This window comes from Nelumbo nucifera, chromosome 3 (assembly GCF_055504915.1).
Source record: "Nelumbo nucifera cultivar China Antique chromosome 3, China Antique-T2T, whole genome shotgun sequence".
NCBI classification, from domain to species: domain Eukaryota; kingdom Viridiplantae; phylum Streptophyta; class Magnoliopsida; order Proteales; family Nelumbonaceae; genus Nelumbo; species Nelumbo nucifera.
The window spans coordinates 29353823-29367055 of NC_142651.1; the positions used below are offsets into that span (position 1 = coordinate 29353823).

A 13233-nucleotide genomic window follows, 5' to 3' on the forward strand; every position below is an offset into this window, starting at 1 on the left:
GCCTATTGCCTATTGAGGAAGAACAGAGATGCAAGGCATTACTAGATTTAAGAGATCGGGAAAAGATAGGGGAATTATCATAATAACACAAATTTTATTATCTATTTAATTGGGTTAGATGATGATATGAGAAAAACTTAACCAATCAACCCCTATTATAGAAGTAGTGGCCAATCAAGAATCACAAAAGGGGAATCAATTTGTCTTGAAATAAACCCTAAAATAATTTTGAAGATGTAAAGATTTAAACGTAAGCACTCATAGTTACAAAGGTCATGGTTTTACTTGACCATTGAATCACTTAAGTGATTTAATCATTTATTTTCATTTTAATATTCGAATGTATATTACAAGTAACGTAATAGGTAATATTTACAAAGTTTAAATTATAATGATAAGTTTTGAAGCATATATTAATATTTTACGATAATCTACATTTTGACTTTAAAAAGATAATATACATATTAAATTAGTCAATTTAATCAATATACATACTATAACTTTTATTATATTTATTAAAAATCAAGTTTTTAAAAAATATGTTTAAAAAAAAAAACTGACCCCAAAACCACCAAGACCGGAGAACTAATCCTAAAACCGACCTTCACAGACCAATATAAAAATTTATTCAAAACCAATAAATTCTTGTGGGGCTTTCTTAAAACCAATCCATGTATGACTATAACCTTACAACCCCCTCATTACAATGAACTAATTTATTGGATAGTTCGATTTATTAGCAGCAACATTGTTCGAACTCATTTCTTTTTTTTTTTTTTTTTGCTTGATACCTTAGAGGCCATATCCAAACAATCTTTTTAGTGGATCAACTCTAAATTAATGCTTACCATTATTTTTGAGGATCCCATCTATCAAAGTCCCCATGGATATAGTTTTGTGCAAAATACACATTTCCACAAGTGATCTATTAGGCCCCGTTAGTTTTTTCGGTAAGTTACTTACCCAGGTAAATGCAATTACTTGAGTAAGTTTTTCCTGGGAAACACTTACCCAAGTAAGTGTATTCACTCATGTTCTTTTATTTCCCAAGTAAAAAAGGAAATGACCATTTTAACCATAAAAAATCATTATTAAAATGGGCATTTTTATCCCATTCAAGTATTGGAAATTTTCCCCCAAGTGAGAAAGTTATTTACCCACCTAGGAGATGGGTACCCAGGAAAATAAACTTTCCCTGGTCCCCACATTAATTTGAAAAATGAACATGAGGTTCTTGGTCAATGGGAACCAAAATCCCATTGACCAGATTTCCCCTATCAAAATCCAAAAAAAGAACGCCCCCTTAATATTATCATTGAATTGATATCAACCATTTAAGTGGTGCATCAAAATTTAAATTAATTTGGGCTATTAAAGCAATTTTTTTTTCAATATTTCAAAAATCTTGACCAATTAAGTAAATGACAAATTTTTTAAACTACCCTTATGATTTAACTAATTGACTAATTCACCTTTACTGTTTACATATTGTCTTTGAGTACCTAAGTTTTTTAACAATTGTCTAAAACCTCCATTTCTCTTAACTTTTCGTGACATTACATGTGACTAATATATTTTTTAAAATACCTAAATCGTCATCTTCTCAACAAGAGCTTTTTTTTTATTCCAATTTCTGCTCCAGAGTATTGATTTCTCAACTGCAGCACCGTCACCAATGCAACCCCGTTGAGTATCTTGCCTTCGGAAGCTCACCGGTGCAACACCCGCAAACTAGAGACAATGAAAAAAATTTCTATGCACTCCCATTCATACGTTATTACCGTTGAGACCGTCACCAGATCTCTCATGATTTCCAGGGAAACTGGACAGAGAAAATAAGGTGAAATATCCAAATTCAAGGAAATCCAGAAAGAAAATCCGAGCTCAAGCGCAAGATTTCAAGAGAAAACAGAGAAAGCTTTACTGATGAAGAAAATTAGGAGATCATCATCTTCCTTCGTCTCCACCTCACAAATCCCCACTTCCTTCGTCTCTGCCTGTTGTTCTTCTGCCCAAGATGGTGGACACAGTCCCCCTTGTCACCCCTTTGGCCGAATAAGATGAGGAGAGGAATAAGAAAAGTTGGCATGCAAAATTATAGAAAAGGAAAGGAATCAGAAATGAACCAGATGGAGAGAGAAAGGGAGGGGCAATATTCTAGGTTCTCTTGTTGTATAAAACCACGTGCTCTTCCTTCCCCAAACGAATTTAGAATAAACATTTAGTGTCTGTTTGGTATCGTGTTGCCGTTGTCACATTGGAAAAAATGGTATTCCAAAAAACGGGTATTTGTTTGGAACCATTTTTTCATAAAAAATAGTGTTCCAAATCATATCTTAGAAATCGGGAAGGCATAGCTTGGAGCAACACTGAATTTAGCATTTCCTGGAGCTGCAGCTTATTGCTACCAACATGGACATAAGGTGGCACCGGATAATGGGCACCAGTGCTGAAAACGTTTCCTGGAACATTGGTACCAAACAGAAAATATTGCTGTTGCTCCAAAAAACATTCTACCTAGCAACAACGTTTCCAAACATAAAAAAATAAAATTAAATAAATAAATAAAGGCAGAAAACGGTGCTTCTATTCACACATCAACAGATCTACTGCCAAACATATACTTAGCTTCCAAATTCCAACAATATCATCCCCAACCTTTAATCGAATCCTCAACGTTTCTGCTCTTAAATTTGAGTCAAATCAAATTCTGGGCATTCCTCATCAGTAAAGTTTTCTGGTTTTTCTTTGATTGAAGCGTTTTTTTAGCAAGATTTTGTAAAGCTTTCTGGGGTTTCTTTGATTAAAGCCTTTATGAGCAAGATTTTGTAAAGCTTTCTAGGTTTTCTCTAATTGAAATTTTTTCCTTTCGACGACTTCAATGCTGTAATTCTGTGGGCCTCTATTGCTCTTAAAGATCCCGGCCCTATGCGCTTAATTGAGTACGTTTGTTTTTGCTTTTTGAGTTAAAAGAAGTGCATCGTCTGCGAGAGTCTAGTATTCTGCTAATAGAGAGGGATTGCTAATGATATTCTAGAAAGTCTCCTTTCATGGGTGTTAATTTAATGGGGAATGACGGAAGCTCCATTTATTATCACAAACACTTGCCAAAAATGACACAGGAATTCATCATTTTCGCTTGACTGGTGTTAATATTTCATTTTGAAAATTTGGAGAATAATGGGTAAAATAATCTTTTTTTATCTTTCGGTCAACAAACATTAATGGCAAAAATGATTTAGTCAATTATCAAAAAACTTAGGAATACTCTGAAACAATATGTAAACAATAGGAATAGAATTAATCAATTAACTAAATCATAAGAGTAGTTTAAGAAATTTACCCTTAAATAAATGGCCAAAATTTCTTATAAATATAAGTGGAAGTAATGTATTAAATAAAATAAACTAACTTCAACCATCCAAATCTTGTTCCAATATTTCATTTAATCCATTGATCTTAGTAGATCACTTTAATGGGTTTGATACAATAATTTGTGATTTCATTTAAATTAATGGACAAGATTAGTTGAAATCTCGATCCATTATTTGGACGGTGAGATTAGTTGATTGATCTTAGGAGGCTAGTATATCAAGCAAGTATGAGGTCAGCTCATAGAGAAGCCATCTGCTCCGACATAGCTCCATCTGCTTCTCAATTTCTTGTTATGCCTCTCACGTTGTTTCTTGCTGTAGTTGTTCTTCCAATTGATGTACTGGATCTGATCCTTCAACATTGAAGTGCCCAACTCTCAATGAATAGTTTCACCCATTCTCCATTGACCCAGGCTCTGTCAGTCCGGATTACCTGGAGACAAAATCATACACATCTGGCTGAATTACCTATTCTTGTTGAACACGTTAGTGTTTAATACAGTTGGGTTCCAGAGTGAACACTGACATATAGTTCAGCCGGGTGTGTATGTTTTTGTCTCCAGTTAATCCATTCCCAGGCCTCGTCAAATCTCTTGTTGATATTTATTTGTTTGCCCATGCAGTTATTGGGTTGGTGTCCTTGATATGATTTAATCTGATCCATTTATAGTCCAATTTGTTGATCCATTTATAGCCCAATTTATCTTCCCCAACAGGCAACAGGCCACTGACCATTGGCGCTGGGGGTGAAGGGGAAAGCCCAATTAATAGTCATGCAAATATGCACGTTTTCTGTTGTTAATTGTTCTCTCCTATTGTTGTTAGTTGTTACTGGTTGAAAGTCTTAACGGTTCCCACAATCTTTCACCTTCTGTTTTAAAACGGTTTGATCTAATACCATAAAGACATTACCAATACCAATCGAGTTCTATAAGTTCGGTCTTCAGGAATGCTGAGTAGAATTTACCTATATAAAATTCTATGCGATACACGTCTCCTGATCAAAATCAAAATGGAGCGCATCACTTTGGAGGCATGCAACAGGATTTAAGCTCTTCTCTATTTTAATAAAAGATTGTCTCAACTTGTGGCTGTAGTTTAGTGGTGAGAATTCCACGTTGTGGCCGTGGAGACCTGGGCTCGAATCCCAGCAGCCACAATCCGACCTTAGCTCAGTTGGTAGAGCGGAGGACTGTAGTGGGAATAATGACCTTTAGCCATCCTTAGGTCGCTGGTTCGAATCCGGCAGGTCGGATCACCTTTTTCATTTTTTCTTTGACCCATCGAATTAAACATACCCTAATTAATAAATATGTTAATTAAGAACCGTTTAATATTTATCATCATGTTATCCTTTCAAAATCCCTATTTTGCCCTTACACACACACCTTATCAATAGTTGAAATGGGTTTATAAATTTTTCAAAGACCAAGTCACCCAGTTGCCACCATAAAAGGCTTGGGTGGCTCATATCCATTCCTAACGTTCCTAGATAGCCCACCACAAAAAGACAGTGACCTGACTTCCACCCAGTTGTCTATATAATCGAATCGGATGGGCTCGACGACTCCAGAGAAGAGTGAAGACGAGAGATTAAGGTACCTCAACTTGGGATTTCACCTAGAAAAGTGTGGCCGCTCAGATCCAGGTAATTCAAGTGTCTTAAATCGAGTAGGAAGGGATTTACCTCACCAGACAATTCGGATCCATGGAAGTTGAGCTTAATTCACAACATGACGACCTGTTGTGTTGTCGCCTCCAACTCCAAGCCATGCACAACAATCTTCGCCCACCCAAGACGACACTCCACTAAAGTGATAATGGAGACCTTTCTTCAATTTGATAAGTGCTTGTCTCTCTCTCTCTCTCTCTCTCTCTTTATATGTGATGTGGGGTGACCCAACCCAGCCTATTTGGCCCAGCCCATGAGTGTCAGATCAGGGAACGAGATTCACTACAGCAAGGGTTACCCTGCCCCCATCATAGGGAATCAATTGCGATGCGCCCACATGACCCTACCAAATCTGTTGCAAGGGTACGACTCTCATCTCAAGCGTTCATCTCCACCTATCTCCGGACAGTTCAAGTATAAATAGGGGTACCCCCCACTCCAGGTAAAGGGGTTACAAAAACTCAAGACCTATAGCTATTGTCATAATGGTTATTGTAATAACTGCTATTGTGACTTTAGTCTAGAACTATCTACCAGGATCTTGTCCTGATACTCTCCCTTTATACCTTGTACTAACTTGATCGTCGGAGACTCTGCTTTGAATTCTCACCTAGGGCCTTTGACGAGTTCCTGCCTTGCAGCACTTCGGCCATCTACCCTCAGCTTCTACCGTACTCGGGGTCTATTCCACCTCGACTTCAACAACGACCTCTCCAAATCCCAAAGCCTTCAACTAACCTTCAAAACCCAAAAACGAAATTACTTTATTATCCTCGACCATTCCGAACACCAAAACTATGCAACTCGAGTTTAAAAGTGCTCCATTTCTTTTACTGAACTCATGTGTAAGGAATACAAGCATTATTAGATTAATAGAGGAACAACATTTATTCCATGTCCCCATGGCCGGCCTTCCTGCCGCTTGTCGGAGGATATATTCTTATATATAAATTGTATTTGTCGGAGGAATTTGCATTATATCTGCTATTACTGTGGGCCAAAAACAAAAAATATATATCTGCCATTACGTACTGTGGTCGCAAATCATCATGTCAACTGATTTTTTTAAACATATATAGTACATTTACATTTCATTGCAAGTCAACTTTGTAAACAGTATAAGCACAAATGTTTGAATTATATGTTATTTTTTATGATTTAGATTAATTCAACTTAAGTGGGTCCAGCTGTAGGTAAAATAGATGACTAATTAGGTACCCCCCTGGTTATTTTGTTAGAAGGCCCAAACGATTAATAATTTAGGTTTAGGTTTTTAAGTTTTACAAAAGCAACATAAAGTTCAGGTGATGCAAGTGGTGAGGGAGGACACTAGCCCATTTAGTATTAAGTCAGGCTGGTTCAGGTCGGATTGAGGTCAATCTAAGCTAACCTGAGCTGTTAAACCACAACCCTAAGACTTGGATTGGATTGGGTTTAGGTTGATCTGACTAGCTTTTCTACTTCCTTTTGTTAAATGTTCTTATTTCCTATTCTCAATTAAGGGTTAAGTTAATTGAATTTTAGCATTATTACTTGTAAAACAACATACTTATCATGTTTTAGAAAAATTATGCCTTTAAGCTTAAATTTTGTGACATACAATACATATATAAATGCATAAATATATACTAGCAAAAATTACTTATATAAATGCATGAATATATGCATATATATATACATATATACATAAATGCATACATAAATATTTGTTTAATTACATAATATTTGTACATATAAATATGAAGGTAAATCAGTTTTGGATGGTATCGGATTGGTCAATGCCTCAATCCTAACCCAACCCCAAGTTAAATTGAGTTCATACTTTTCAACCCTAGTCCTAATCCAAACTTCAACTCAATTCAACTTTTTTAAACTAGAATTAGGTTAAATCAGCCCAAGTTGCAGCCTTATCTTTTATGAGTATGCGCACATAACAATGGATGATCGTGATCAATATTTAGATCTATGCAGCTATTAGATGATTCAATTTAATAGTTGGATTTGAAGATAACAATGGACAGCCAAATCAATGCACTTCATTTCCTTCTTATTCTTGTAATGTGTGCTATGGTCTACATAAGCTCTGATCAATAAAAATAGATAAAATGGTAGGAACTATGTAACATATTTTTGGGGTAGAAAAGGAGAGAGATGGTTACCATGAGCAAGCCCCTTGGAGTTACTTTGGTCAAATTAAGAAATGGATGAGATGCCATTGAGTAGGTTAAATTCATTTTTTATTTAAAAATTACTTTTTTTTAAATCATAAAAAATATAATTCACAAAATATTCAACAAGAGATTCCTTGGAGCCTTATTCAAAGTATCACAATGTATCAATGCATATCATACAACATATATCAAGTTTTTTAACCCATCAAAATGTTATTTACAATTTTACATAGATTTTGGGGTGTCTTTATGTTCAAATATAAGAATCAAAATCAAGTTTAAAATATCGTAAATTACAGGTAACCATCAAATGTATAAATTTTTGAACCACGCCATTTAAAAAGATTTGGGGGTGAGTCTTGTAATTAGTAAATGCTTATGAACATCCACATGCACTATCGGTGCCAAAACAGTAGAATATTTCACAGCTCATACCAGCTTCGCATGCTAAGATTCTATTTGAAGTAAAATGGGTGCTCCTTTCATACCCATTTTGCTTCAAATGGAATCTCAGCATGCAAAGGCTATATGAGCTCGTGTGAAATATTCTACTATTTTGACACTAGTGGTGCATGTGGATATTCATGAGCATTTACTAATTATAAGAATGTCATTATTAGTTGCTTTGAGTTTTTTACTAATTACAAAAGTGTCAATATTTGACACCTTGTGGTTTTTTACTAATTACAAAAGTGCCATTGAAAAGTAATCATTGTCTTTTTTAGTTCTTCATATAACATTAAATTTTCATGTAATTACAAAAATGCTATAAAAAAATAATGATTAATCTCTTTTTTTTGTTGTGTGTATAACCTTGATTTGTTACTCAATTTTAATATTGCTACAAAATTGTTATTACTTTTTTTAATTTTCATTTATTACTTCAATGGATCAGGTTGGACCCAAACTAATTGAGTCAGTTTTGGTTCTTGATATATTGTCCCAATTATTATCGAGTTAGAATTGGTTCCACTTACTCTCGAATTGATTCAGACCCATATATATATATATAAATATATATATTAAACGTATAATATGTATAATATATTGTGTGTGTATGTATTAAATGTATAATATATTAAATAAATTAATATTATATACAATATTTTTCAATAGGTTAATTGCAATTGGGTCCATTAGGTCAACTTGATTGTCCCGAGAATTGATCGGTTGAGTTTTGTGTCTAAATTTACAGACCCTATCGGGTCCAGTTTGATTTTGGGTCCTTAGTAATTCTTGTTGGATTGGTTCTAGTTCTACCTAGACCTGATCCATTGATAGCCTTATATCTCTCTCCACTTCCACTATAACACCATTTTTTATTTTTCATTTATCTTTATTTTCAAGTTTTCATTTATCTTCAACCACTCTCTTTATGAATTTTTAATATTATTTACAAGATAATAAATATTTTTAATATATTTTTTCAATTAATTAATTAAGTTTTCTAATCATGTTCCATCTAGGCAAGCCCCGAATTGGGATTGTAGTATTAGAAACAAAACCAACTTGGAAACTTGTGGACCTACTGCACACTCAAGCTCGGGGCCAAGCTTGAACAAAAAACCTATGCCCAAGCTTTGAAATTTTTGAGTTAGGCCAGGCTTAGGATGGTCAGGCCCAAGCTTGACTTGGAAATTTGTGAGCCAAATGTGAGCTCAGACTAAGCTAAAGTATTGAGCCAAAGCTTGGGCTAAAAATTTGTAGGGCCAGGCCCAAACTAAGTCTAAACACAAAGCTTTGGACCAAGCCTAGAATTTTTGGACAAAGCCAGGCCTTTTCATCTACATCTCTTTAATATTTCAATTGAATTCCATGGAAAAAAAAACAAACTAATATTTTAAAACATTGTCTCTCCTCTCACTCTCTTTCTATCTCCAACCACACCCCGCCCTCTCTCCCTCCTTCCCCCCACCCCAGTTTGGTAAAATGTCTTAGTGCATGTCATATATGATTTCAGTAATTAATGTATTTGATTAAATTAATTATTAATTAATTTATCATATTTAATCAATTAAGTTAAATTAATTAGTTAAATTACACTAAATTAATTTGCTTCATTTACCCAAGTAGTTGCCTAGGTGAGGAACGAGATGTGTATTCTCATGCACGAAAACATGAGTGCATTTACCCACATAAGCTACCAAAAAACGAAAGGATCTTAAGCAATGAAGTATCATTGATTTAAAAGTTACTAGTTGGGACCCATGCGATGCACAGTATTTGTTAATTGAAAGATAAATAATAAAAATGGTCATTTATTAAAACACCCCCTATAGTTTTATGGATTTACTAAAATCTATCCTATAGTTTGTATTTTACTAAAACACCACTTATAATTTGCAATGAATTTAACCAATCTTCCATTAGATGGTAGTGGAAAATGGCAGGGTTGACCCTAATGTTCATTTAAATAAATTTAATCAACAGAAAATAAAAATAAAATATCATTTTTGCCCCTAATAAGACACAAACAACCACTCTATTGGCTATATTTGGTCAATTTTGTTTTTTGTACAAAAAGTGTTAAGGGTATTTTTGGAATAAAAAATCATGGGAGTAATGGAAAAACAAACACTCCTTAATGAAAGGTTGATTAAGTAAATAAGTTGAAAAATATATGGGATATTTTAGTAAAATGAAAACTATAAGGTAGGTTTAAGTAAATATGTAAGACTATAAGGTGTGTTCTAGTAAATGACCCTAATAGAAACACATAAGAGTATGCAATTATTTTATATTTTAAACTTTTTCAATAATTAATAATTATTCAATTTTTATATACTACTTTTAATAATTTTTTTATAATACAAAAATAACAATAATTAATTTCAGTTAGGTTTCTTTGTCAAATTGGTGAAACTAACCAACCTGATTAACTCGACTTGAGTTGGTCGGTTTTCTAGTATTTTTAGGTTGAGTTTAGTTTAAAAATTTCCTAACTTGACCAAGTTGGATCGTTTTCGCTTTCGCCATTTGTAAACTAACAAAAATCGAATGACCTGACCGTTGATATATATTAATATTTTATATTTTAAATATAAATTTTAATATGGAAAAGTGAAAAATTTCCCATATTTCTTAGTCTAAAATGTTTTATATCATAAATTTAATTTTTAAATCTAGTTTTTAATAATTGCACTGTAATTTTTAAAATTAAAATTTATTTTTTAAGTTTAAATCTTTTGAACCAACTGACCAAACCAAAAAATCAACCCAAACCAATACAACCTAAGTGGGTCGGTTTTCACAAATGGTCAGTCGATTTTAGCTGACCAACTCCCCAACCTGACCAGGTCAATTGGCTGGCCAAACAACCTACGACCAAACCGAACCAACTCATAATTTCAACAAAATTAATAGTCTCATCTCTAATAAATAATAATAGTTTAATCACCAATAATTATTGAAAATTTATAGTGAAAATACAGAATTATTGAAAATATATTGATAATAAAAAATACAATAAGTACTAAAAATATATTAAATTAGTCAATAAATATTATAATCTCAAATAACAGTTTAATCTCTAATAAATATTAATCAATAAGTTATAAAAAAAATACAATAAGTACAATAAACAAAATTTAAAATTTTCAATAATAGTAGTTTAATCTCCAATAATTATTGAAAGTTTACTATTAAATAAAAAAAAAGTAAATTTATACATAATTATTGAAAATGCATCTATCACAAAAAACAATAAATAATTACTGAAATACAATAAATATTAATATTAGTATATATAATTATATAATAAATATATATTAAAAGTTTAAATTTATTATTAATAAATATTAATTTTTTTGAAAGTTATTTTCTTGAATCATTACTTAATATAAGTGAAATTAGTTATTTACAATATTATGTAAAAATATTAAATTATTATTAATTTCAATATTATGTTATAATTATTTTTCTACTTTTCAGGTTATTTTAAATTTATTACATTATTTCTTTATTTTAACTATTTAAAATTAATTTATTTTAAATATTGTAATTTAAAATATTTAGTTATTTAAATACTTAAATAATATGTAAAATATTTAAATTTTAAAATATTAATTATTTATTGAATTTAATTATCTATAAAATCATAATTTATACTATTATTACATAATTTTATTATTAATTTCAATATTATGTTATAATTATTTTTCTGCTTTAAAGAATTTTTTTAATTTATTACATAATTTCATTATTTTAACTATTTAAAATCTAATTATGATAAATATCTAGTTATTTAAATATTTAAATAATCTATAAAATATTTAAAACTAGAGTATCCTAGAGGTGTAGATGCGTGAGTGGGATGATTTAAGTGTTACTAACACTTGCAGAAAAGAGTTTCTTGCATGTAGAGTATCCAATTGCAAATTTAGGACACTGTGCTTATACTATATATATTTGTTTTTCTTACATGTAAATAGTTAAATCTTATTGTTTTTCTTTTGATTTTAGGGGGGAAGAATTAATTACCTCAAAAAAAAAAAAAAACATTCGTAAAAATGAAGTCTTTTGCACGAAAACCATACCCAAAAACAAAGGAAGCATTAAACTTAGAGATGACCTATTAGAAGCTTGTTTGGAGCGTATGAATTATGATTTTCAAAACCGGACCGGACCAGATAATCAGACCAGAAAAACCGGGAGTGACCAGCTCTGTTTTCTTCCAAAAATCGGATTTTCCCCCAAAACTGTTGATTTTGGTCAATAAACTACTGAACCGGGTGGTTAACCATTCGAATGGTTTTAACTGTTTTTTATCTCTTAAATTTTTTATATTTTTTTGTCAAAATGGGCCAAGCATTCAGTTTGAATGGTCGGACCATTCAACCCGATAAATAAACTCCTGACCAATTCGGTCTCCAGGTCGGTTTTAAAAACCATGGTATGAACCTAAGAAATAAAATAAGAAAATTTTCAATTAAAGTGTTTGATAAACTGAACTAATAATATCTGTTATCAGATAAATTATTTCATTATAATGAAGGGATTGTAAGGTCATAGCTAGTCATACATACATGCACCGGTCTTCTCTTCAATACCCATTGTCTTTACTGCCCTAGCCCATGGTATAAGTAAAGTCAATAGATGGTGACTGGTGAGTCTTGCTGACTGATGAATTGCTTTTCCTTTCTAATTCTCATTTTCTAAGTATTGGATTGCAATAATCCTCCATAAGAACCACCTATTTGTGGCGGTAAATTTCTAATAAGTCAGGGAATAGATGCAGAGTTTAATAATGTTTTGCTTTTTTTTCCATCCCAAGTCCCAATCATAATGCAATTACACTCACTAATTATTTGGACCTAAACCAAATTTCTAATAATCTGATCATGAGGTCAAATCCTTGTCCAAATTTAAATTGATCAGAACTTAAGCTGGCATAAAATCATTTTTATGAAAGTACTTTTATGAAAGCACTTTTATGAAAATATTTTTACAAAAGTACTTTCACAAAGTGTTTTTATGAAAGTACTTTTACAGTAACACTTTTATAAAAGCATTTTTACAAAAACACTTTTATAAAAATACTTTTATACGAAAACATTGTTACAAAAGAACTTTTATGGAAGTACTTAAACACTTTTATATAAATACCTTTATAAAAATACTTTTATGAAAGTACTTTTATAAAAATACTTTTATAAAATTACTTTTATAAAAGCATTTATAGGAATGGTGACTGATGAGATAATCCTTCCTTACTTGAATTGAAACATTTGAATTATTTGGACCTGCGGCAACGACTTTAGAGGAACTAGTGTCCCCAGTTTCCTTGGCTCCCTGAAACGTATAGTTGACATATCTTAACCTGAACATATTTCCAAGGGATGGTTCCACCTCATCTTATTGGAAACCTCTCAAACTTGCAATACCTCGATTTTAGTGGTATCCTTTAGAGTAACTTTTAACAAACTGGATTGGCTCTCTACTCTATCTTCTCTCTGGTTCCTAGACCTCTCTGACAACTATCTTTCTCATGTAAATGGGGCTGGTTGCATGCAATTAA

At 32.1% G+C, this 13233-nt stretch overlaps 2 non-coding genes across 2 annotated transcripts; both read left to right on the plus strand.

Moving 5' to 3' along the window:
• The first annotated feature begins 4461 nt into the window (after positions 1–4461).
• On the plus strand, positions 4462–4533 carry TRNAH-GUG (transfer RNA histidin (anticodon GUG)). Its single transcript has one exon. It is a non-coding gene; the product is annotated as a tRNA-His (tRNA).
• Positions 4534–4535: 2 nt separating this feature from the next.
• TRNAY-GUA (transfer RNA tyrosine (anticodon GUA)) lies at positions 4536–4629 on the plus strand. The gene is made up of 2 exons: positions 4536–4572; positions 4594–4629. It is a non-coding gene; the product is annotated as a tRNA-Tyr (tRNA).
• The last annotated feature ends 8604 nt before the right edge of the window (positions 4630–13233 follow it).